Here is a 27,164-nt window from a genome sequence, read left to right on the forward strand (position 1 = left end):
AATAAATGGTACAGATCAATGCCGGCATTAATTTTAATAGAGGGCTACAAGGATCGCACCGGTCCCAGGGTGATTTTCCCCTCATTCTTAATTCCATTTAAGTTTAACATGAAAGATTCCCAGGTAACACCTACACAGGAAGAAACGAGATTTCCCTGTTTTTAAGTCTTAAGTATTCTTTTTATTCTGCTTTGCTTTTTCCCTTTTGATCATAAATCAATGTCCTCTCACAAGTTTCCCTGCAAGCCACGTCTGCGAGCAGGCTGTGCTGCGCTGCTCTCCATTCCTCCACCTGTGAGAAAGAAAAACCAATAAATTAGGGAAGGGATTTCTGGAACCCTGCATGGGGAAGAGAGCCTGCTTTGGCCAGGGAGGGGGTTTGGGAGCCTCTGGCTACACAGGGCTCCATGCCTGCACCCATCCCTCTCCCCAACCCCATCCCCATTCCCACTCTCATCCCTCTCCCCATCCCCATCCCCAAAGCCATCCCTTTCCCATCCCTTTCCCCATCCCTTTCCCCATCCCTCTCCCCAACCCCATCCCCATTCCCATTCTCATCCCTATCCCCATCCCCATCCTGCCGCCTTTGCCTTTGCCACATTCCCCCAAACCTTGATGCATTTTTAAATAAAAAATATCACTAGAAATGTGTTCAGCCTCTGTTGGGACATCTCCAGGAGCTGTTCAAATCCTTTTAACATCTCCTTTCTGTTTTCTCACAGAGCAATCTGGCAGCAGGAGCTCAGGATGGGGAAACACTGGTGGTAGGTGGAGGTTGGACTGGATGATCTTGGAGGTCCTTTCCAACTTTGGTAACTCCAGGATTCCGGGATGTCTAAACCAGCACTGGCACAGCTCTTTTCCATGAAAATGGAACAAACCAGAACAAATCAGTTTCCTGTAAGAACCACTTGCATTAAAATTCAACAGTAAAACACCCCTTGCTGTAAAAGCCTTCCAGACACCCAGCAGAGCCCTGCATGCTTGAAGTTCAGCCCAGAGCCGGGCTGGCAGAGCTCAGCATAACAACCCTTCTACATGGCAGCACATGCCATCCTTCCCGGGCAGCCTTATCTGCTGCAAGATCACATTTAGAAGCATTTTCCCCCACAGATTATCACACTTCCAATCGATGCAGCGCATTGTTTAAGATCCCACAGTTGGGCAATTAATTGTCAAACATAATTGGAATTACGCAGAGATCAAACCGGTGCCGTGGAGGTGCTGGCAGAGGGGTGCATCAGCAAAGCCCTGCATCCCCACAGCCTCCCAAGGAAAGGTTGGGATGAGCAGCGCATCTCCCAGCCCTCAGGTCTGCCTGGTGCTGCTGGGCCCTGTGCTCAGGGTGTGCAGAGCAGCCCGTGGAGAGGTGCAGCCCCACGTCCTGCAGCGCTGCTGCCATGTGAGCAGACGTGCGTCTCAGTTCTCGTGGTTTAAAATATATTTAATAGATGCTTCCACACTTCGCTGCTGCTATTCTGGGCATGGCGGCTGGAGTCGATACACAGGCTGCTAATTGACAGATCAGCTCGTGAGCCAAAAGCAGAGTGGTGTCTGCGAGAAGACGTGGGTTTCAATTGCTGATCTGCCACAGCACCAGTCGCCGAACCACGGCCCCATAGCATGTTGCCTTCTGTGTCACCTTGCTATGTCGAGAGGCTGTGTCTCTGTGCCACGTAGCCATGTCATGGTACCATGCCTTGTTGCTTTCTGTGTCACTGTGCTGTGATACTATGCTATGTCACCATACCACATCACCATACCATGCCACCATGCCATGACACTGTGGCTCCTTGCAGTGCAGCATCCCTATGGATGCCCTCACACCATGCCAGGCCCACAGGGTGTCCGAGCTGTGCCAGCACTCACCAGAGATGTCTCCTGATGCTTTCTGATGGGACAGTGCTCACAGACTTCCCCAGGCTTCCCATCTGAAAGAAAAAGGCATTCAGATAAACAGGGAGAGCGGCTTTTATTTGCATGATCTTTTGTAGTCAAAAGCAAAAAAATGGTGGCATTGGGAAGGGTTTCCTAAGAGCTGGTATGCTAACAGGGCTCTGAAGAGCCTGGTTTGCATCCAGCCAGGAACTGCAGTCATTGCTGCTGCAACCAAAATAAATCAATTCCAGTTCTGCAGGATGAACACGGGAGGCACGGGCTGCTCCGCTCCCATCTGCGGCGAGGTACAGCTGGGCTTCACGTCAGCTTTGAAGCTCACAAGGCTGAGATAAAAGAGAAATGCTAAAACCTCGTGCAAGCAAGGAGAGCTGGATGGTGGGAAAGCCAGGCTGAGGTGCATGTCTGAGAGCTGTCTGTCTGTCTGATGTCTTCTATCTCATCACAAGCAAGTGTAAGGCGGAAGAACGACCTCCAGCACAGGGCACCTCAGCTTCACTGCACCCAGTGATGCAATAAATGCTCCTCCTGGAGCCGAGACCACATTGACTCCACCCGGTTTGCATGAGCTTCAGAGCAGTTTGGGGTAAAAAGCTGTGAGCCTTTGAAAGAGCATTGCAGCTCTGTAATAGAGCGTGAAGCCAGGCGGGATTCACACGAGCCTGACGGGTTCAGCAGGGGAATGTTGGGAGAAAAGCAAATCCAGATTGATAGAAAGCTCCATTCATCTCAGGGGGATCCAAGCCACAAAGAAATGGATCTAAATGTCAAACATTCCCTGCGCTTTGTGGCATTCCGATCCAGAGGGCTGGGCAGACCCACTGCACAGATGAAAACCAGGTGCAGAGAGCTGTCATGAGGTGGGCTTGAATGACGGGTGCAAAGCCTGTGGGTTTCCAGATTGAGGGTTTCATTTCAGGGACATTTAATTCTAAGTAAATCCATGTGATTCTTGCCTAAAATGTTCCATGGCATCCTATGGAGCCAGGTTGGCCGCTCACCCCTATCTGGATGGCAGTGAAATGCTGTGGCTGCCATTAACACATCAACATTCACCAAACCACTTTCCCAGCCCAATGGCTGCATTGTGCAGACACCCTGGGCCACCAGCTGCCTGCAATCCCAGCAGTAAATGCAGGCACCCAACTCCTGGAGCTTCTGGGGGAGCTCTGAGATCCCATTCCTGACATCAGCTGATGGAAAGCCTGCAGGATGCAGCAGCCCCAATCCTTCCCCTGTTCCTTAGGCTGGGCTGGGAGAGGAGGATGGGGAAGAAGAGCCTAATGATGGTGTCTGCTGATCATCACCGCAAGAAAAATGAACCGCTTCCCTGAACCTGAAAAATATCAAACTGCATAAATAAATCTATTTAAATTATTAATAAACGAATTTACATTCGGAGCCTGAGCAGGAGAATTAATTTCATTTCTTATGCTAAACTGGCCAGCATGGCTGATGACTCAAGAATTAAAAGATGCAGAAATGAAGGGAAAATGAAGGTAGGCCGACTCCATCAGAAAAGAGATGCAAAGTGGGGAACCTGGGGCCAAATAACACCCTCATTCAAAAGCAAGAGGACCAAAACCAATCTGCAAGCCCGAAGCCCTGGGGGAGCCTGAGCCCCCACTCCTCCACTGCTGCCCATGCATCCCATGTCTCTGCCGGCACCTTGAGGGACAACAGCTCTGAGTGCAGAACCCCATCAGTTGGCTGCTCCCAGGGCAATTAATTAGGAGGTGCTCCCATCCCCTCGCATCCCTCCTCCATCCCTTCCATTGGGAAAAGGCGTTCATGACGGATTGCGTATGAAAACCCACTGCAAAAACAATCCTCTCCTCATCTGCCCTCTCACTGGAGCCTGTCTGCAGTCCTCTCCAGGATGTATTGTTATTTCATGCGATGAGACATTCCAGAGAATGAAATAAAATAAAAATAGACATTTGGAGGGGTTTTTGTATGGCTTCTTCACAGCTCCCCCCACTCTGACTCCTGTGAACGCACTTGTCGGGCTGATCCGCCGGCGCTGCCGCCTCGGCTGTCCTTGTGCCGGAGACACTGCTCTTTTAAATTCGGTTTCTCAGAATTAGAAGAAAAACTTGGCAAAGCAACAATAGAGGAAAAGAAATATGAATAATCTCAGAACAGAAATTGCATTATGTGATGTGGTTGCCATGTGGTTAAGTCTGAGAGAGGATCATGCGAGCGCATTGTGGGAAAATTGATAACAGGCTGAAGAATACGGAGGGTTCATATTGGAGGGATGCAGTGCCAACCTTGAGCCGGTGCACAGGGCTCAGTGCTGGGCAATGGGATGGAGATAGGGACATTTGCAGTGGGGTCTGCAGCCGCTGGGGTGCTCAGCTCCAGGATGGATGGGTTCCCTCAATAAGCCCTGAAATAAATCAGGGTGTCACCCAGCCCATTTCAGCTGCTGCTGAAACTGCAGCCAGCACCGAGAGCCGTGCCACCCCCCCTTGGCTAAGCTGTCACCCCACTTGCATCCTGCTTCATTGTGGATGGTGCCCACAGCTGCCACCACTGTGGGTCTGTGGCCACACTGACCCCAAAGCATCGCTCCCAGAGTGCTGACCAGGGAGAAACACGGGTTTTAGATACATTGGGATTCAGATGGTTTGGGGGAAGTAATCATGAATGATGAAAGCGAATTTTGCTCCCCAAACTGTGTGAGCTGTGATCCATCCCCCGCCCGCTGGCTGTCGTGCTATGGTGGTTTGAGTGGGAGGAAAGTCAGCACTGTCAGCTGAGCGGCAGGAAGCTCAGAAAGCGTGGGGAAGTGCATGCACACACGCTGAAAAAGGGGTAAATTCTGTGAAATCAGATCAGTAATGCAAATTCTGCTCTTTTCTTGCACCATGGATTGCTGGGAGCATGCACGGTGCCATCAGCCCAGTGCAGCACAGCAGAGGGGGATGCCCACTGTGTGTCCCATCAGTCTCAGCAGGTCCTGCCCCCATCCAGCCCTCTGCAAAGCATGCAAAGTGCGAGGAGGTGAGAAAGGGTGGCACTGCAGCTTTTGGGGGTCTCTAGGGCAGGAGGGTGCTGGGGCTGAGTTCATTCAGGTGAATTACTGCTGCTTTCCTGGGGGGCAGGAAGGGATGGAGCATGCAGGATGCTGTCTGTGCACCTCTATGAAGGACAACTGGAGAGATGGGGCAGAGGGGAGGGTAGCAGTGGGCTTGGGGTCTGCAGGGATAAAATGGGACCCTGGACAGTATCCAACATCAGAGCCCCAGGACAGCCAGGGCTGAGTGCACACAATTAGGGAGCAAGAAGGACAGCGGGACTCCAAATCCTAATTTGGCCCGAAGAAAGCTTAATGATTCCAGCTTGATGACTGCAGGAATGCCCCAATTTCCTCATTCCATAAAGGCCCCACTTCCAAGGCTCGGGTTGAGTGGACACGCATGGTGCTGTGGCTCCAAGGGATGGCAGGAACAGAGTGAGGAATTCAATGGCTGATGCACAGAGAAGGATTCCTGCGAGCAGATGAGCCAGTAATCTAACAAAAGTGTGGAATTAGAGTGTTTTAATGAGGGCTTCAGAATGAGCAGCAACCTGGTGGCACGTCCAGTGGAGGAGAGCAGCTATTTGAAGGGAAGAAAAGTAAAGCTTGGGGCCATTCAGCACCAGGTCCCTGCCCCTGCCCTGGGGCTGTACCCCCACCCTGCTCCTGTGCAGGGTTTGTGGATGGGGATCACACAGCCGTGTGGCTGTGGAGCAGCCGTGCAGGAGAACACTGCTCCTCTCCCACAGCTCATTGCGATGGCTGCAGAGCTCCATCCCTGGAGGAGACACACAGGAATCCAGCTCATATCTGCATGCAGCTCTGGGATCCGTGAAGCTGCCTGTGTGCGGGGGGAGCGGGGCGGCTGCAATGCGCACAAGGTGCTCTCGTCATGAAAGCATCTTTTGATTATGTTATTGCAGCTATCAAAATATTGCAGAGTTCAGAGCATTCCACAGGGATCCCCGCACTCTTCAAAGACCAGAGGACCACGGCTGGGGAAAAAGAAGCCTTTAATTACGTCGGCTTCCAAGCTTGTTTCTGCAGTGGAGTTCCTTTAGAAAAAACAGCTTTAATGAGAAGAAACACATATGGCCCATTGTTCAAACATGGAGAGATAAGGCTGACTTCTTTTTTAATAGGCAGCAAGTTCCTTTGGGTCTCCTGGAGCTCACACCAAGGGGCTCCGCACTGAGCAGCCCCAGCAGCAGTGCTATCCATGGGGCAGGGCAGAGCCATCCCAGCCCCATCCCACCCATCACCCCATCTGTTCCCTTTGCAGCACTCTCCTCCTCCCCTGCTCCTTCCAACCACGCAGAACCACGTGCAGCAGGATCTCAGCATGGCCGTCCTCCACGAATGCACTCATTTCAATCAGATGTTCATTTGAATCCAAATGCGAGAGCTCACTTTTCCCACAGTGTAAATAGCAGGGCTGTGCATGACACCACAGAAAGCACGGGACGGCCCCACATTTCAAAGAGCATCTTGAGCACATTTTTCTAATAAATAATCCTATCTGGCAAATTTAATTAACGGGCTGCAGTGCTTGGTGCAGCCTGCTGGATGGAGTATCTCCATCTGATCTGCGATGCTTTTAGAAGCTTTAAGTATTAATAAAGAGTGTTTTGTTCGAGAACTCACAAGGGACGATTACAAATAATTGCCAAGAAGGGTGTGTGCCTCATTTAAGTGACTGCGTATTAATAATGATGAAGGATTAAAAAAGAACTCATAGCCATGGAGCACAGCAGCGGTGGCTGCCCCTGTTCCCATTGCCACCCCTACAAGGGATGGTTGGTGAGATTCGGGCTTCCCAGCCCCAAGGTAGAAGGAACTGAATGGAGGAGTGGAATGGCCAATAGGAGACAAAACCACCAAGGAATCCAAACCCAGAAAACCACATGAAAATTATCGCACTAAAAAGAGTTTTCCTGGGAATGTTTCCCCATTTTTCCTACCTGGGAGCTATAGAGTGGGGTTTCCCCCTCCACTTCTCCTAGGCATTGGGATCCCTGTGCAGGATATGAAATCCACAGCAGCCAAACAGTGCACATTCCCTTCCGTAATATCAAGGCAAGGAAGAGGGAAACCTCCTATGAAACAGCTTCCGAGGGCAGAAGGGCACGCGAAGAGCAGCAGCATGGATGCTATATGGTGCTGCAGTGGCATTGGAACCATCAGTTTCTTTACACCACTTGTTTTCAATGCCAATGGGAAAGAAAGGGACAGGTTAGATATCCAGCACACCTTTTTCAGGCTGCAGACAGCAAGAAAGAGGCATCACAGTGCCCAAAGGAAATCTCAGTAGGACCCAGCAGCAGAGATTAGAGAGGTGCCCACCAATGCCAAAAAGCAGCACACTTAGAACCATAATAAAGATATAATTCTGCTGTGTTTTCACATGCAAATAACAAGTCAGGAGAGAAGCAGCTCTGGCATGGAGTGCAAAGCAGGACTCAGGAGGGACTGGGCTCAGGAAAGCTCAGATCTGTGCCTGCAAGCCACCATGCTTGGGTCTGAGCTCACCACATGTTCCCTTGTGGACTGCACTGTGGGATCCCTGCAGCACCTGGGATGGGGACTGAGAGCATCCTCCCACGTGCTCCTGCATCGCTACCATCAGCCAGTACTGAGGACAGCGGGGACAGAAGGAACTGGGCTGTCCACCCTCCAAGCCAGATCACACGGCTCACTGAACACCAGCTCTGGGAGTTGATTCCAGCTGTTTGGGAGCAATTCCCCCTGCGGAGCCAGGAGCAGCTCAGGGCTGAGCCCTGTGATGTGTTTGGGGCTGATGAAACCCCACGAGGCCAACACAGACCAAGCTCTGCTCCCAGCAAGTCCTCAAGAGCTGGGGATGAGTACCAGTGCAGAGGATTTGGTACCACTGCCGGGGTTGAGGTATCGGTGCCAAGATGGGGTACCAGTGCTGGAGGCACAGCCCCAAACAGCCCCGTGCTCCCATGACAGCCAGCTCACCCCAGCCTCTCAATCTGGGAAGGGCCCACCCCAGCCCTCTGGAGCTCAGCAGCAGGATGGAGCTCAGCTCAACAGTCACACAGATCCCCCACCCGTTGCCATCTCCCCGTGGGACTGGCAGCAATAAATCCTGCCTGCCGCAGGCAGTGCCATGCCCCCTCATTTTCCATGAGATCCGCACGCAAGGCTTTGGCTCCAAACATCTCCTTTTGATTTCATGGGGAAGGAATGCTGTGAACTTCAGTTTAGAGAACCAATTTATTTCACGCAATTTCTTCTCCTCGTAGAAGCAGCTCTGTATTCCAAGCCGTGATTTTCCAAAATACAAGCAGCAGTTAACCATTGGAGCGGAGCAATCCGCCTCCGCCTCGCTTCCCCTATTGCTGCGTTGCAGAACTTTGCTTAAAAATGGAAAGGGGCACCTTTAAAACTTTAATACCACGTAAATGTTCCAGTCTCGCTGCTGCACCAGATCGTTCAGCAAAGTAGCTAATTAAAAAATGGCTGCTGTGATGACAGACTAGATTAATAGTTTTTGAAGAGCAGCCAGTGCACCAACTGCTCCCGTAGCCATGCTGAAAGCTAATAATGTAGAAAATTCTGCCAATTCTTTTAATTCATGAATATTTAAGCCTGTGAAAAATCTGTCAGATTATAGCACTTTTCTGGTGATTTTCTGCTTAAGTACATTTATGGGCAAATGCCAGTTGCTCAAGAAACTTCAGTGGAATGCAAAGACTTTTATTGTCTGCGTCGCCAGAGCCCTTTTCCTCCTCCCATCGCCTTCCAGCAGGTGCCAGGCTCGGCCGTGGGCACAGTGCTCCCAATGGTGCCCACCGGGATCCCAGGCAGGGATGACCATCTGCACGGTGACAGGAAAAGGGAGGAGCAACAGGTGATTCCTGTTAGAGAACAGTATGTACATATACATTTGTGTAAGAGCACAAATCCTGAGTTCTCCAGCAAGGATCGCTCCCAAAGCTCCTTGGGGGATGCACCCAGGTTGGGCAGTCTGCAGCAGCATCCCCAGCCCTACAGCAGCAGGCAGCTCCTCAGCCCACTGCTCATCCACAGCCCCGTGACTCACCTTACAGCTACTGAAGAAACAATTACAGCAGGTGGAAGCATAACCTGCTCAGCCTTCCCTCACAGCGCCAAAGGTCAGATCTCCCCACAACTGGTTCCTGCATGGCTATTCTCCATCTCACCACGGTAGGGATGCTCTTTTCCATGAAACTGGGAACACCATGTTGGGTTTTGTCTTGTGCTCCCAGCAGAATGGATGGGGTGGTTGGTAAGGGGCCGCAGAGCTGCATTCCCAGCAGTGCCCACAGCCTGAGGATGTCCTGCATCCCAGCATCACCACTGAACTGCTGCTCAGCTGCACCCATGTGCAGGAGGAAGACCTCATTCCAACGCACTGTGGAACGCACCACGTGTTTCTGTGACTTTGAAACAAAAAGAAAAGAGGAAACTCCAGCAGAACTCAGAACCACAAAGCTGAAAAGAGTCTCTCATCCCAACACGGCTGTTATGGTGGGGGAGAGAAAACCTGCCCTGGAGCCACATACTGGGAAGGTTCGGGTTTTTAAACTTGAGCTCCAAGTGTCCTTCATGCTGCCAGGTCACATCAGCCCCCTAAACATTACACAACTCCGCAGTGTAATTAACTGCTTGCGGGATTTGCAGGCTAATTGTCTCACGGTTAGGAATGGCTCCTCCAAAGCTCTCAGGTTCGGCACATCAGCTCCTCACACCCAGGGATGGCACATACGTGGGCTGTGCCAGGACAGCACAGAGTGGAGTGCAGCGGGAGGCAGCACCCAGCCCCGAGCAGAGGGTGGGGGCAGAGGGTTGGGGGCCCAGCAGGTCTGGGGCTGCCCCATTGCAAGCAGAACAGCAGCGAAACTTCCCCTTCCTCTCCTCACCACCTTCAGCCACTCGCAATGTCACTCCAGCTGAGCAAGAAGCAATTATGATTTAATTACCCCGATGCTCTTCAGCAGAATTTTTGGCATAGCGGCTCCTGTAGCGCCTCATTTACCCTTCTCCTCTTCACCTGCATTTGTTCTGCGTGGTGCTGCTGCCACCCGGCCACGGCCACGCAGTCACCTCCCCCCCAGCCCCTGGCAGCACCCACACGGCGCAGGCAGGGCACGACGGCTGCTAATTCATAAATATTTAACACCCAGCTCTGCTGCCTCCTGATAGCTTTTTTTCCAGAGTTTCTATTCTCATCCGTATTCCACCCCCTACCCCTCCCTGACGGCCCTCCTCGTTTTTTTCCCTTCCTTCTCGCCAGGCATTAATCCAAGTGCTGAGATGACTGTTTCACTTCCCCGCTGTCATCAGTTGTTTTTATCTTATCTGGGCCGTGGATGCCAGTCAGCAACCCGTTGCGGTCTTTCCAGTTGAGTCCTGACCTCCGCAATCAGCCTCAAGATGTCCTGTAACGAGCAGATACAGTTACTCAACTTGTCTATCAGCACTTCTGGAGGGGGGAAAAAAAAGAAGTACAAACCAGCAGATGGTGGCACGAGGCAGGGCTGCGGGCTGAGCTGCTCCTTGCATGCAGGTGTGCCTGCCCCACACACCAAGGAGCCTCTGCAAAGCAGGCAAGATTTCAGGCTGCTTATCCTCCAGCCTTGAGTCCATCCATCTGTCCATCTCACAACACAACAGAGGGCAAAGTGAGGCCAGTACAGAACCAGACCCACTCTATAGACATCACCCAGCGTAATAATGTCCTGTTGGATTTACCCGACATGCGCCCTATCAACGTGCTCTGCTCTGAAGTAAAAGGGCTTTCAGTTACAGTAAACTGGAGGGGGGTGTGGGGAAAGAGAAGGGATGGATTTGGGCTCTGCCAGCAGTTCTGGTTGCTTTTGCATCAACGTCTCTATTTTCTAAGGGAGGATTTAAGACCTTGTTGTGTACGAGCAACCGAGACAGGAGAAACTCGAACAGGGAGAACCGTAAAAGGTTGTACTAAAAAATGCTATTAGTCTGCATGAAATAAGATTCTTCCTGGAAACATGACACCGAACATAGAAGGGAGGGGGAGGAAGAGCTGTAAAATGGCTGCGGAAAAAAGGGTTACAAATTAAATATGATAAAAAGAACCCCTTTGAATGAGATCTTAATTTAACCTCAACATCATGACTGTATATTTCAGGAAATTAATCCCTCAGCCTGCAATAAATCCCAAGGACGGTACGACCACTTATGGTTCAGCAATGAGCCATTACTATGGGTTGCAGATCCTGCAAAGCCATCGTGCCATTGCTGAGGGATGTGCAGAACGACCCAGCTCTGTGCTGTGCCCACACAGCTCCGATTGCTGTGGCAATGACCTGTGAGCCAACCTGGACACGGAGTCACACCTATGCAGTGAAGGAGCACTGGGAGCTGCCTATGGAGCATTGCACCAGCACCAAGCACTGTGCTGCTCACAGTGCAGATCAACCATGGACAGAAGTGCAAACACCAGCACCTCACAGAGCCCTCCCTGCTCCGCCACGCTCTGCCAGCTTGGCACCCAGCACTTCCACATATGCCCCAAAAGGAGGAGAGGAGCTTCTAATGAGTCGAGACTGTAACCTTGCTCTGAGAGCAAACATATGCCACTGCCGCTCCCTTGGCAGCAGCACTTGGAGCCGGTTGCTGGCACTTCCATTCGGGCTGCAGTCACTTTGGGGCTCTCGATAAGGAGCAGACAGAGCAGGTGAGGAGCGCTGAAGCTTTGTGAGTGTTGGTGAGCTGCTGGCAGAGCTGCTGCAGCCCTGATTCGTGTCAGAGGTGGTGGGATGCGTGAGCAGCTTGATTCCTCCTGGGGGAACGTCCCTGTGCACTGCTAAGGGTATTGTTGAGTGCTCTATGGGGTAAAAGGCAGTGCACCCCATGGACCCCACACACAGCTCTTCTCCAGGCAGCAGAAGTGAGAACATGTCCATTAGGATGGGCAGCTGTGAGCAGAGCTGGCCCAGAGCAGTTCAAGCTGGGAAATGCCTTTTTGACATGAGCGAAGTTCCCTACTGAAAAATGAAAAGCCAGCCCTGAGAGCATCCCAGGAAGCACTGTTATGGGTGGGGGGGGGGAAGCCACAAGTGTGATTACTGCTGGGGAACAGTGAACAGTGGGGCAACATCCTCAGCTCTGCACCCCACACCAACCCAGCAGGAGGGACCCCCAGCAGCAGCCAACTCCAGCAGCACATTCCCTATGGCTGCGGTGGGACCACAGTGCTGAGGGAGGATCCCACCTGAAACCACTGCGTGCAATGGGAGGAGGAGCGGGCTGGGAACAAGGGGTGCTCTGCTTTCTCATCAGCCATCAAAGTTCCCGTTTGCTGCACAGCCCCGTTCCCAGGCTGCTCGTGCAGTTCATGCTGCAGCGGATGCTGTGGTTTGCTCGTCTGAAATAAATTGTGCAACAAACTCAGCCCAGCGCTGAGCAGCATTAGCTGCAGCAAAGCAGCTCTAATAGTGCTGGTCCCGTGCGTCCCGCTGGGGGACTTTCAATTGACAGAGTTACAAGAGATGAAATATTCAGTAGGATTAAGAATTTGGAGAAGGTGGAAATCAAAGTGAGAAAGAAAACAAGTAAAAACAGCTTAATCTAGCCTTCTAGCACTAATTGTCATTGGGATTCAGGCTAAAACAAACACAACAAAACGAGCTGCCAATTTGAAAGGGGAAGGAAGAGGGTGAACGCGATTCCCACCGCATCGAAAGCGACCTTTTATCTCTCCTCCACCGCAGACAGCAGCACGTGGGGCGTGGGGCCACACATGGGACAGCCCCAACCACACCAGCAGGATCTGAACCTCTCAGTGCCGGGCAGGGCTTTAGCCAAGAGGCCATCACCCAAAGCACAAGGACTCCAATGCAACATCACCCCAACGTGGTATCGCTCCCATGCAACACTGCCCCACTGCAACAGCGACCCAACATGACACGACACTGACCCCCACCCATGGGTGCCCGCAGCCCCACGCAGGAGGAGCAGGGCAGCTCTGTGCCCACACGCTGTGGGCGAAGGCACCAGCGAGGCAGATTAGCTACAGCCGAAGCGGAGTTATCCAACACTGCAATTTAAGTTGACAATTACATGGTAACCGACTTGCACACAAAGAGAGGCTCTGGAAGTATTCCCAGAACGCAGAAGTCTGACAGTATCCACCCAATTTGTTGCAACAACAAAGAATACTGGAATATGTCCTTTCATTTGGCAGAGTACTGTTTTATTTTTTTAGGCTAGGTGGAGAAATTTAGCCTGCTATTTAAGGAGCTTGTTGTGCCTTGAGAGTGACAAGCCAAGAGTTTCACTAGAAAGCCAAACTCAAACACAAATTGCATCCTGCCACCCATGAGACTCAATTGCACTGAGGGAAGGAATTCACAGGGCCTCATCTGCTGCTGGGGTCTGCCTTTCCAGCCCTACAGAGGCATCACTGGGGCCTTTCATCGCTCCTTTATACATTCCCCTCTCTTTGCACAAAGGAAGAGAACTTGGATTCTCTTTCTGAGCATTTCCCCCATAGCAAAGCCGTATCGTTTGCGGGTGTTTGTGCCCACAAAAAAACTAAGAAGGAGATTTGGTGTGATAGATGATGATATTTGCGGGCTACACAGACAAAGCCTTTACAGAAACCTATGGCCCCAATGGGGAAGAGCCAAAGGAACCCTGAAAGTAGGAGATAGAAGTGCGTCCCAATGGAACAGGAGGCAAGCAGTGGGTACACCCATGTCACCGAGCCCTCGGCCCCTTCCCAGCACCTATGTCAGAAGGTCAGCAGCAGAGCCATCTCTTGGACTTCTTTTTTTCTTGTGGCCTCACTTCCGGTGGAAATCAGTCAGCTTTCCATAGCAGAAACCTCAAGCCATAGCCACACTTCTGAACCAGCTCATTGCTGTCACCCTTCCACAAACCACTTCCTTCCTGATTACCGGCAGTCGCCTCGGTGTGATGAAGGCGATGGAGCCCTGCACAGGGCCATGGGGAGGGGCTCAGGGAGCTCCTGCGGCACGTGGGCAGGAGAAAAAGCAGCAGTGAAGAAAAGAGGGAAAACGTGCTGCTTTCACCCCAAAACAACCACCTTGATCCTCAGACCCACGAGGACACAGGCAGAGCCTGCAGCCATCGCACTGACAGAGCAGCTCCCGCATGCTGGATGCACAGGGCTACAGGGCAGCGTTTGTTCATTTCATGGGCAGGGATTTACACATTTCAGCAGCAGGCAGCAGCGAGGCCCCAAGAACCATCCCTGGGGTGCAGGGCCGTGTTTGTACCGAGATGAGTTCTCAAAATGACTCACCAGAAACCAGCCCTGCTCTGGTGAGGCCTCAAGCAGCCGCAGACTGGTCCCCTCCCATACTGAAGTCCCCACATCCCAGGGAAGCGGGACTGCCATCTCCACCTCCATCCCCATAACCATCCACAACCCCAACTCCATCCCTTTCCCCATCCCCTCATCCTGGAAGACCCCCATCTGCAGCCATGGCGAGGCAGGAGCAGGACCTGCTCTCCCTGCAGCATCAGCTCCAACACAACTGCTTCCACCCCTCACGCAGAGCAGCACATCCCCCAGGCCAGCACCAGGCCATAGAGGCTTGTTTTCTTTAGAGAGAATCCTGGTTTGAAGGAAAATAATAACAACACAGAAAAGGAAAAGAAACCACGGCCACATCCTGCCTTAAACTGCTGCTCACGATGCGCCGACGCGGCTGCACGGAGCAGCTCTGGGGTGGCAGTTCAGTGCTCACCAACTTAACACTCCAGCTCTGAGTCAATCGGCTGAAGCCACAAATCCATTAGCTTATAAGCACAAAACCACAGCGACCTGCGGTGCTACTCGGGGCCACGTGCACCTGCCTGCACTGAGCTGGGACCGGCGCTCAGCAGCGCAAAGCAGTGCCCCATCCCAGCGCTCCCACTTGGCAGGGTGAGATGGGCTCCGGCCCAGACAGGGGCTGTGATGCTCTCAGGCACCGCTTCCCACTGTTGTGGGGCCAGGTGGGTGCAGCTGCAGGTAACCCATCCAGCAAGCGGGGTGTTGAAAGCCAGCGCTTTTCCCCTGTGGGTTACTATGCACTCAGTGTGGGTGGCTCATGACTCACCAGCTCCGTTTCAGAACCTACAGGTGCTGCTGGCATGGGAAGAGGCAGCAGATGGGCACCGGGAGAGGGGGAGAAAGCCCCCAGCTATTGGAGGCCCTGCAGGACACTGAGCTGCCCCCACGCAGCCCCAGCATCCCTCGTGGGAGGGGGCTGTGGGGCACAGGGCTGCTGGGTGCTGTGCACAGTGACACACAGCACTGCTTTACTGCCAGCCAGGGCTGCTCTCTGCAATTAAGGGAAGAAAAACAACCACACAAGAGAAGAATGTAGGAGAGAAACAGCCCAGTTCTCGGGGGAGATGTCATCTGCACAGTGGAACTGCCCTCTCGGGAGCTTTGATGGCTTCTGAATTGTTTCACTGTGGCACTGCATCACTGGGGGAAACCTGCAGCAAAGCCACATCCCAGTGCTCAGCTGTGAGCAGGGATGCTCTGTGCCCTCCAGAGCAACATGGGCACCGGGAACCACAGGCCTCCATCTGAACTCAGGTGACAAAGCAGTGACAGTGTGTCCACGCAGCTGCAGCACAGCACAGCACCACAAAGCAGCTCCAGGACCCCCTGAGGGCTGCCCTGCCCCACATGAGCACTGTCACCTCTGAACAGCAGCGAGCAAACCTGGCTCCATGGGCAGCCAACCCCTCCAGCACAGCAGCCCCCACCACCCCTTCCTTCAAGTTCTCACACCGCAGCTGGCAGCACCCCCCCCACAATTAACATTTTTTGCTCCATCATTAAAGCAACCCAACAGTTTATACACTTTTTTTCCTCCCTTCCTTCTCCTGTGAGGTTCTCGCTGTAATCTGCCCTGAATATTTAACGTGGAATCCCTCGTGAGAGCAAGTAGTGTTTTTATGGGCATTAGAGGCAAACTCTCGCAAAGAAGAAGTGGTAATGAGCACCCCTGAGTCCCCTCTCCATTTCACAACCGCCTGTGTTTAAAAACGAGCAGGAATTGGGCAAGTGCTGCTCACAGGGGAGTATGGCAGCCGCCCTCTCCCAGCAATGCGCTGTGCTCCCATAGCCCAGCGCAGGCAGACACCACTTGTTTATTCCAATTGAAGCCGACACCAGAAGCGCTCCGGACCCACCTGATGAGTTTGTGTGTCCTGCTTTATCTCCAGCTCGGATTCATGGCACCTCTTTAATTTCTGACGGCCTGAGCAGGGGCTGGTAGTGATGTTCCAGCAGCTCTGTGGCTGTGTGCACATGTTCCCCCATGACTGCCATCACCACGCGGCGCTGAGCAGCTCTCATCCCAATTACACGGGACGAGCTCGCAGGAAGCTTCTCATCACCCGCGTGCTCCTTTTTCACAGCCCGCTCTCTGCTTTAACACAGCAGGCACGCTCCCTCTGCTTTTCAAAGAGAAAATATTCCTTTTCATTTCCAGAGCCCTCTCCATCATCACCCGGAGCAAACTCTGCACTGAGCTGAGTGGGGATGGAGCGGCACACTGAGCAGTGCAAGGAGCTCCACAGGGCCCAGCCCAGCACGGCTGTGATGGTTGGGCACAGGGGCTCATCCACAGCCAAGATGTGGGGCAGACAGCCCTGCAGTGCTGAGTGCTGCATGGAGCAGCAGCCACACTGAAGCACAGGATGTGATTAGTTCTGCAAGGCTTTGTGGGTTGATTAGCACCATTCAGCAGGGCCAGAAGGCTCCCTGTGCCTGGATATCCCATGCAATTTCTCCTTGTTTTGCTTCAGGAGGAGCCCATACTCAATTCCTCTCCCACACAACAGCCCCAACAGCAGCCACAGCACAGCCTGTTTGCAGCCTGGCAAGTTGCATGGCTACTGGTGAGCACAGGGGGCTCGAGGGTGGGAATGGCTGCACCCAGGGTTGCAAGTGGGCCCTGAGAGCAGCCCCAGCCTGCAGAAACCCAGGAAACAGCCCTGGGTCCCCTGAGCTCATCGCCATCCCCACCCGCTGTGCTGCAATGGGATCAGAGCATGCTATTAAAATAATGTCACGTTACCTATCAATAATAAATGACCAGAATAAATTTGCTGCTCGGTGCTTAATAACCCGACCGGATTTCCATTTAAATATCTGCACAGCAATGGCTTCTCAATGAGAGCCTCTGAGATGAATGCAGTGCCATGTATGCAGAGAGCCTGGGAGGAACTGCTCATGTTTTACTGGGAAAGCTCTTGTGCCTTTGCAGGGCCAAACTGCAGCAGAGAGAGAGGAAGAGGAGCCTGGGATGTGAGATAAGCCCAACACCATCAATGTGCTCCTGCATGGATGCAGCCTGAGTACCTCCACCCCCAGCCACCAGCTCCATGCTCTGCTACAGGACCCAGCTGTCAGCAGGACCCAGTGGCCAACAGGACCACAGGTTTTCATGCCAGAGATGCTTTGTCCAATAGAAACATAGCAGAACAGCAATGACACCGATCATGGGATGCTCCCTTGCCACAAGAGGCAGCCTCAGAACCTCCAAATCAAAGGATGGAATCGACCCACCTACCCCCATTTGATTACCTGGAGGAAACCTCTCCATTTCTGAGCCCACGCTGTCCTTGGAGATGCTCTGCTCTCTCCTGAGTATGTTTCAGCTCAGAGGGCTCTGGCCTCTGTGCTAAAGGTGCTGCAGGCCCAAAGGGGTGTGCTTTGCAGGTGGGTGCTCCCAAAGGATAAGTCCACACAAAAAGAGCACCTGCATTTTTTTAGCAGTTTCTTATTGCAACACTCATATAAAGGAATTGCAAAAGGGAGACAACTCAGAGGGGGATGTAGAGCCATGGGAAACTCCTCCCCCTTGGGAACTAAAGAAATGGGACAGGTGCTTGGAATCTCAGCATCACCCACACAGCTGCAGTGCATCACCCCAGGATTAACCCTTAGCAACAAACAGGTTTCTCCTTGGTGGTGTTTGCTTCTGGCTGATGGAGATGGGTATGTGGGAGTGACTTTCTCTGCTTGCTTTGTGTGTGAGTGCAGAACAACCCCAGAGGCAGCACACACCTGGTAACGAATGGCTCTGAGCCCCAACACTGCACCCCAGCTGTGTGCACTCCCTGCACTGCATCCCATGCAGACCACGTCCCATGTAGCCTATGCAGACTGCAGCCCAGCAGCCCACTGTGCCTTTGTCTTTTGCTTTTCAAACACGTCAAAGCAGACTGCTTCCCTCCCGTGGCTCTCAGATGTGGTTGCCTTGTTTTAGCCCAAACTTCCCAAATACAAAGTTTCAACCCAAAGCAGACATTGACCACAAAAAGCTTTTCCCCCTAAGCTAAAAGCAAAGTTATAAGCAACAACAACAACAAAAAAGGATTTAATAAAGGGTAATATTCATTATTTTTATGCTCAGAGCTCTGAAGTGAAACCACCTTCTCAGGGCAGACATCCTCCAGCACAGCCTGTGTTGGTGCTGGCTGCCTGCTGACCAAGCACAAGAAGACCATGCACATTTTTCCCCTCACGTGGGCACAGCTGCTTTGCCAACCCCCCATCATCACTTCCACTGTGAGCAGAGCTTTAATTTGAAGTGGTCCTCAACACCTTCGAGCTCTTTGTTCTTCAGATCTAGAAAGTAATTAAAGCTGGCTGTGGAAAGTTTTCGGATTCCTTCTCTGCTTTTATTGGAAACCATGAGAGAAATACCACGGAGCACAGAAATACAACACAGCTGCTCAGCAATGGAACTGAGGAAGGAGCTGCACAGCACACGGTGTAAGAGCTGTACTAAATGACCAACAACCAGCCCATATCCCATGGCACAGCCCAGTGCTCACTGCCTCAAGCAGTGCTGAGAGTCCAATGGAGGCATCCAGGATAGGAGACATCCTCAGCTCCCACCATTGTCACCCAATGGCAGCATAAGAGGTGAGAAGTGCTCAGCCCAACACAGGGACAGGTTTACATGGTGCTTCTGAGTGTGCACAGGAGATTACCCTGCATCCAGGAGGCATCACTGTACCCAGGAGCCATGGTGTGCACAGGAGACACCACTGCATTCAGGAGACATTGTCCCTGTGTTAAAAGTTACTGTTCTGAAAGGCCCCGCAAATGCATGCTCAGAATGGAAGTATTTGTATCAATCAAGAAATCCAGCTTGTGAACAATATATCAATCAACTCTGCTTATTTTGGGCCCAACCAGGGCTGTGTGGAGTGCTTAGAAAAGCACGATTCACCTCCAGTGTTCTTGTTAAAATCCACTTCAGTTTAATAGACATCAAGTGCGCTGATGAGGAGCATCAGGAATAAAGTCTTAACAATATTAATCTGACTCTTTCTGAAGAGTAAGCTGATTTATTGTGCTCTAAGCCTATGGAAGGATTCAGAATGCTTTCTCCATCTCTCCCATTGGGAGACATGAGATGTCATTTACCTGCACTTCTGGGAGGGTCACTCAGTGCTGTGTGTCCTGGTGTGCAGAGCTGGACATTGCCCCAGCCCAGTGGCACAAGGTATAGAGCCCATTAGGGACTCAGCCTTTGCATGGCATCTCCCTGCTTGCAATGAAGCCTGCTGTTTCAAGGTGCATTGCAATGAGGCATGTAAACAGATGCATGCTGCTGCCTCCTGCAGGGAGGGGTGCAGGGAGCACACAGCTCCTGCTCGCTGCAACAGGCCAGCACTTGTGCTACCCACATTGTGCATCAACCAGCCAGTCCCCTGGATATGCAGCTCTCAGCTGTGTGCCCACCCAGTGAGCTTCTTGCTTCCCTCAGCAAAGGCCTCTGCAGGTGATTCGCATCAGGTACAGCACCATGGTATGAGGCTGCAGTGGTGCACAAAGCAGCACCCACGGGCTGCAGTAAGGATGGACCAGGAGCAGCAAGAGGAGCCCACCAGGGTGAAAAGTGATCTGCACACACAATTAACAGCCGCTTTTGTGAGCACCTGCTCAGCTTAATGAGATGGGGCTGTCCCAGCAGCCACAGAGCTGCAGGGGATGGAGTCAGCCAGTGCCATGGGGAGCAGGCAGAGCTGGGAGGTGAGGGCGTGGTGGAGAATCAGCCATGGAGAGCTCATTAACCACCCAGATGTACCTCGAGCGTCCAGTGCTGAAGTTTAATTTAATTGCAGAGAAAGCAATAAACCTTTCTGGCCTTGTAATGCAGGCGCTCAGTTCTCATTACAGTTAGCCTCACGTTGTCCGTGTGAAAAGCAAGAAGGAAAAGCAGCAAGAAGCAGAGATGGCTGTGGGCCATAATGAAAGCCTGCAGTGCCCTGCCCTCATGCTCCAGCTGGAGGCTTTAAGGAGCTCCCATTGCTGGGTGCAAGGGGTGAGCAGCCCGGCTGTGCACCATGTGCTGCAGGAAGATGCTTTGTGACCCCACACCGTGGGCACTGAGATTGCCACGGTGCAAATTCAAGTGCAGGTTGAGGCTGTGTATCGGCATCACAGAGAGTTGGTAATGAAAGGCCAAATAATTTGAGAAGCACTGAGGTTAAGGTGGTGCTGAGGTTACTTAACAGCAAGAATGTCAACTTCTTGTAGGGCCACAGGGCAACTAGAACAAACACAGCCAGGCCTGGAGCAGAGCACGGCAATACTCAGCACTGAGCAGAAGAGCAGCCAAACCTGGGTGTTGGAGGGCAGCAAAGGGCCCCGAGCACTGCAAGAAACATCGCTGCTCCCCAGCACCCAGCGTGAGAATAAAGGCAAGGAGAGATGTTACTCACTCCTGAGCTCATGGGTGTAGGCAGGGCTGAGACTGCTGAGCAGTTCCCAGGTGCTGCTCCTGGAGAAATGAGGCCAGCACTCCTCATTACCTTCAGGTCATTGGAACAAACAACAGCAAGCATGTTCCAGCACTGAGCCCATTGCCAGGACAGGGCATGGGGAGAGCGCTGGGTCCCTCTGCTTCTCTGCCATCCCATGGGAGGCTCCCCAAGTATCTTATGTTGCTGTCTGCAGGGCAGGGCAATACATGGCCTCACTGCAGTGCCCAGGAGCCCCTTCCTGGCTCTTCTCTTGGGTACTGTGCCTGGCTGCTGGGGAAGGAGAGGAGTTGTGCACCCCAAGGAGAAACCTGCTGTACTGAGCTGCACCATGCAGAGCACAGCTCAGCACCGGGACAGAAAGCACCCAGCACTGGGCTCCTGAGAATCACCTTTATTAACCTCACCTGTGACCCTTGAGGCAGTGGACAGCAAGCAGCACATCTGTGTGTGTGCACAGAGGGCTGAGGGACACAGGCCATGTTCCAGGGCAGCAATGTGGATTCTCGCCCTTCCTCCCACCCCAGCAGCACCCGGTGCCAACTCAGATGCCAAACCTGTGTAAAACGCACGCTGAATTCTGGGGAATGAGGAAATTTCCATTTCAATTCAAATACAAATTAAACTCCAAGTTGTCATCAAAGAAAAGAAGAAGATGAGGATCAAAGTGATGCAACACTCTGGGAAAGGAAAAGATTAAAGAAAGTAAATTGAACAAGATTTTAAAGAGATATTAAAAGGTGTTAATGCAAGCTAATGCAGCTAATGAAGAGAAAGGGAGGCTATTCAATTAACATGTGCAGCAAGGAGCAGAGAGCTTTCCACACCTCCGCTACAACATCAAAGGGTGGATGCTACCTCTTATTAAAAGGGAACATGGAATATTTAAAAGGAAGAATAGATTAAAATAGATTCCAGATAATTATGTCTGCCTCCATAATAGCAACAGTTTATCATTATATTCCAAAAACAAATCTAATAATACGTGCCACATACCGCGGTTAGGAGCACTCTTTGAAGTGCTGCAGAAAAGCAGCAATTAACCCGACGCACAGACGGTCTGCGGGCTGCCTGTGTGCTGGAGCTGCACTCTGCACTGCTCTGAGCCTGCCCTGCTCCCACCCAGCACCCACCCTGCTCACCCAGAGGGACACGGGGGACCCCAGCAGAGCACGAGGATGAGCCAAGAGCCCTTTTGTTGCCCCATAGGGTTCGGGTACGGCTGGGTGCTCAATGCCCGTCCCGGTGCTTTGCACAATGGGGTCTGTGTGCTCTGGGAGGTGTCTGCCTGGGTTTAAGTGATAATTAAAGGCAATTCTGGTATTTGCAAACACCTCCAACTACATAATGAAGAGTGCAATAGAATTGCCTCTGGTGGATGCAATGCGGATGGATGTGCTTTACCAGCAGGCACTGCTTGTGCAGCAGTGTGCTGGTGCTGGGGATGTGTTGTCACGAAGCAGAAGCAGAAAGAGAACTGGAAAACCTATGCCCTGGGAAGCGCCTGTGCCCAGCATGGGTGCAGCCAGGGTAAGGCTGGAAAACACTGCTGGGAAAAGCTGTTTTTCTGCAGGCAAAGTGTTTGTGAGCTCCAAACTGGAATCCCATTGAGAGGCAACATGTGCAGCAGCTCACTGCATCCTTCAGTGCTCCATTGCATTCCCTGTGCCCCTCTGGGGTCAGAGCTCTGCCTGCAGCCATTGGGGATATCCCCAGGGCCGGATCCCCTCCTGCGTTATTCCCTGCTCTGCAGTGACTGCAGCCCATCCCTGCAGCACCTCCATGAGATGCTCACAAGGCAGAAGCAAACACCAAAGCTTTTGGAAAGTTGTTTTCTTTCTGGTTAAGGGGAAAAAAACTGTGCAACCCCCCAGGCCGGATGTCTGAGGATTAGCATCCATGTATCTTTTATCTCCTCCGAGGGGCTCAGAACCACCCCTGGCTCCAGGAGCCTCTGGCTGCTGCTCGCATGGCCCTGGGCATGGAGGAGCCTGCAGCGCCCGCCCCAGGATCTGGGTGCTGGGAGACCTGGGCCAACTGCTTCTGCTGCTGCTGGAGCTGCTGCTTGGAGCTCACAGAACATCGCAGCACTTCCTCAGGTTTGCCCACAGAGAAATGCTGCGGGGAAGGTTCTGCTCTGGGTTTGGGTATTTCTGCTCCATTTGATAGGGGTCACAGAACGCAGGCGGATGTGGAAATGGCCCAACTGCAGCAGGTGCTGAGGGGATGCTGTGGTGTGCAGACCCTGCTCTCACACCATATCTCTGTTGGTGCTCAGCAGCTCTCTGCTCACACAGGAGCACTCCATTGATGTGCATTTGGTTTCTTGTCCCAGCTCCCTCCCCTTCAGCACCACTCTGCGAGGGGCTTCTCCACCCAAGTGGGTGCTCCTGTAGGTCAGGGCACTCCAGCAAAGCAAACCTTCACTCTGCTGTAATTGAGCATTTCCCTGGAACAGAATTAGGTTCTGGAATGCAGCTCTCAGCCCAACAAGCAGAGGAAGGCTGGCTAAGTGAGGGCACATAAAACACACCGAATTAGCACAGCTCATTATTTCAAGTGCCAGAGGATTTTGCTGAAGAGCCGCAGCAGCTCAATGGCACAGCGTTAGGCTGCTGACCCGCTCACCTCCAGCACAGCAGCACAGCAGCTCTCCATGCAGCAGCACCATGCACTCAGTTAATAACACACCAGGGGCATCCCCTCCTGCCCCACTGTACCCCACACAGCACTGCAGAGCCTCCACCAGCCCAGCACAGGAACCCTCCTCACCCTGCTTGGAGACAGCCCCGCTTTGGGATCCTTTTGCAGGGAAATGTCAGCTTGGATGAAACATTTTAATTTTCCCATGGGAGATGTCTAAACAAAACATTAACATTTTGACTTCAAATGTCATTTTGCTCTGCTGCTGCAATTAAAAACAAAATGACATTTCAAGTCAAAACGTCGATTCAAAACGGAGGGATTTTTGTTTTATTTTAGAAACCAAAATTGTATTTCAAGTCAGAGAGAGCAGAGCAGGGCTCATTCTGAGGGCTGCTTGCTCCCAGGTTAGCTGAGCAAACTCCTTTGGTTCCAAACAAGCGGCTCCAAGAATGATTGTTCATTCAAAAACAGGAGGCTTGGAGGGCTCAGTGCCGGCTCCTGGAGGTTCTGCTTCCCCACCTGCAGGGCTGGGGCTGAGCCTGGTGAGCAGTGAGAACCAGACCCATGGGGAAAAGATGCACAGCTCCTCCTCGAGGTGTTCACTTGGCACTTTGCACTGGGATCGTGGTCAGCAGATTGCTGCTCCAGCAGAAACAGAGCTGAACAAAAACTCCCTGAGCAATTTACCGGAGGAATTTAACATCCTCGCCTCCCCTGTTTTGTTCTATACATATAAAATATTATTTTATACGCTACAAAAACACTACGAAGCCGCTTCATCCCTAAGCACGACATGGGCCTTCCTCTTCCAGCTGCACAAACAGCTCAGCACAGGTTGAGCCTTCCCCAGAGGGCTGCGGCTCTGCTGCACCTTGTGGCACACACAGGGCCAGAGGAAGATTGCAGCTGTGACGGTGTCAGAGGGAGTATCCTGTGCTGGGATTTAAGTACTGAATAAGCAGTTACCAGAACAAGTGACCGTATGTTGGAACCTGTGCAAGTGTTCACAATGAACTTGAAACCATGCAGAAATCCCTGTGTTGGGAGCTCAGTGCAGACTCCAGGCCTGGGCTATATCCACCATGGAGTGTGCAGGGCAAGCTGCCGAGCGAGCACAGCGTGTTCCTCCCATTGCTGAACCACGACTGTGAGAAATTTCCCTTTGCAGTGTTTTCATGTGAAATTCAGTCACTGCAGTTGAGCTGCTGGGGCTCAGGCTGCACAGGAGCTGCTGGATCCCAGCTGTGCTCCTCTCCTCACATCCACATCCCATCTGCACAGCCAGGATTGCCACCGGTGCTTGGAAATGAGTGGACAGGGGATGGCCTCTGGGAGCTGCACCAGCTGCACTTTGGTGCATGTGGAGCTTTGAGATGAAAGATTGCATCCACGTGGGATGACACAAGGACACACCACGCAAGCTGAAAGTCCTTGGCAGAGCAGATAGCGAACCCTGAGGAACATGGAGGCTCTTGGCTTGGCTAACGGCACCAGGGTGCACAATGGGGCTGGGGCTGCCACCATCCTGCCTGGCTGGGACCTCCTGTCCCTCTGGAATCATTCACTTATAATTATCCTCTGCACAGTAGCCCAGCCCCAGTGATCCCTGAGGCCTCTGGTCAGTGGGTATCCTCCTGCTCTTCCAGGAGCTGACCCAGGAGGGCTGCTCCAGCCCTCCTACATCTCACCAGACCGAGGTCCCTGGAGATGACACCTGAGGGACACCTCCGCAGCTCTGCTGTTTGGCAGTGGGGCTCAGGTGTGCTGATGGGGCAGGTAATGGGCAATGAGGTGCCTGGGGACTGCTCTGTTAGAGGCACACACACCTAACAGCTTCTGCAGGGTTAGATCACACATGGCATAGGACCTTGGTTTCAGGTCCGGATGCTCACAGAAATAGGAAAGCTGTATTTAGACGCCGAAGTCATTTTGAGGTTGAGTGAATGTGGTTCCAGAGAAGCTCAGAGCTCGGCTGTGGATACACGCAGACATGGGATTGCTCCAGAGAAATCACTTATAAGGCAAGGCTGGCAGCAGAGCAGAAACAGCAGCCGGGAGCTGCGGAGAGCTTTGCTGGAGGCCGCAGGGAGATGGTGCCAGGCAGGGAGAGCAGCCTGGCCCCAGCTCCCAGCCCAGGCCCCGACAACAGAACCACATCAGCAGGTGGACAATGAGACAGTGAGGTCAAAGCACAGCCCCACGCAGCGCCACAGCACAAAAAGATGGGGGAGGTAAAACCTGTCCACTCTGCTAACAACACCACCATTGGAGGGCAATGGCACCCAACGTCCTGCATCCCCCCTGGGACCTCCTGCACCGACCTGACTCTACTGCAGCCACATTCCCACAGCCCTGGGACCAGGCACAGCAAGGCAGGGCAGCACGGGCTGAGAGCTTCACCCAGCATCACCTCCACCACAGGCGCTGGCATGGGGAGCTCTGCAGATTTCCTGCCATTACATTGTGTTCCTTCCCCGTGGAGCGAAGTAACTGTCACTTTGCTCTAATTAGCCAATTAGGTCCCCAATTAGCTGATGTAATTACTCCGAGGAAGTGATTTCATTGAAGACAAACCTTGCTCCCGCAGCAGACAGCACCGTGCGGGCTGCGGGGCCGGCGGAAGCGACGTGGGGAACAAACGTGGCATCACCCCCAGCTCTGAGCTGCAGAGCTCCCCATCAGCAGCGTGTTCTTTCAAAAGAGATCAGACCATCTAATCAGCACAGCTCCATCTGTCGAAAAGGACAAGGGGAAAAAATTAATACTGCTTATTTACATTTTTTCCCCTTTCTCAGCGTAACTTCTAGATCTAATCAGCGCCAAGCTGCGCTTTAATTGGAAATATATAGCAGACGTGCATTTCCCTACAGCCCATTTGTTTCTTTATCAAAAAAACCCAACGTCAGTTGGGCAGACAGGACAGCACGCTGCGTCCCAGCACACCCCTCCTGCTCCTGCCAGGCACAGCCGGTCCCATTGGGTCTTTTGTCCCTATGGGGCAGCTGTGGGGTTGGGCACCATTCAGTGACAGCTCCGTGGGGCACGGCAGCACTGTGACTTTGAGTGTGACCTGTGCACCCCATGGCTGTGGGATGAGGCTGAGAGCACAGCACGCTGCCCACAGCGAGAGCTGCTATCGCTGCGTGGCGATGGGGAGAGCTGCTCTCCACTGAATGCGACTCGACATACACAATATCTTCCCCAGCCCTCCAGCAGCTTTAGCTGTAAAAGTCTATGCAGATATTGTGACCTTTTAAGAAGGCGCAGCTCTACGAAGTTTAAATAGCACGCCACAGAGACTCCCAGGCAGACAACTCATGCACTGAGCGCTCACAGAACAGCTTCCAGGTCAGCAGACATGGAGGAAGGACAGTGACCCTCCTTGGGGACGCAGGGTGAGCTGTGGCCTCAGGCAGATGGCACCGTGGGGCTGCAGCCTGGAAGCAGCACTTGGTCCAGCAGCGTCACTCAGGGCTGTCAGTGCTGCACAGCACAACGCAGTTTGTTAGCGAGGATCCTGAGCTGCAGTTAGCAGCCAAAAGCTGTTAAGTGCTTGAATTCATCCACACTAATGAGAAAGGGGATGAGGACAGGGATGAGACACCCAGTCCTCTCTGCAGAGCTCCCTATTAGGGCTGCCAGCGATGCAGGAGCACAGGCTGGGTCAGCAGAGGACGGCGGTGTTTGCACTCCTCCTTTCCCACAGCCCCGCTGCTGGCTGAGCCTCAGGAATCCCCCAGACAGGCAAATGCTAACACATTAAACTGCGGTTTATGTCACCTAGAGCGCTTTGCAAAGTCTCAGTGATCTGCAA

The 27,164-nt window shown here is 52.6% G+C and overlaps 1 long non-coding RNA gene across 2 annotated transcripts; it reads right to left on the reverse strand.

The window, feature by feature from the left end:
- Window positions 1-563: 563 nt before the first annotated feature.
- Window positions 564-14,310, reverse strand: LOC107319002. 2 transcript variants are annotated; one of them, XR_004308562.1, is made up of 3 exons: window positions 10,425-14,310; window positions 1,870-10,350; window positions 564-857 (listed from the first exon to the last, which is right to left on the reverse strand). It is a non-coding gene; the product is annotated as an uncharacterized LOC107319002 (long non-coding RNA). The 2 variants fall into 2 exon arrangements; XR_001557600.2 differs by having other exon boundaries at window positions 1,870-8,805; window positions 8,991-14,310.
- Window positions 14,311-27,164: the final 12,854 nt, after the last annotated feature.

This window comes from Coturnix japonica, chromosome 10 (assembly GCF_001577835.2).
Source record: "Coturnix japonica isolate 7356 chromosome 10, Coturnix japonica 2.1, whole genome shotgun sequence".
NCBI classification, from domain to species: domain Eukaryota; kingdom Metazoa; phylum Chordata; class Aves; order Galliformes; family Phasianidae; genus Coturnix; species Coturnix japonica.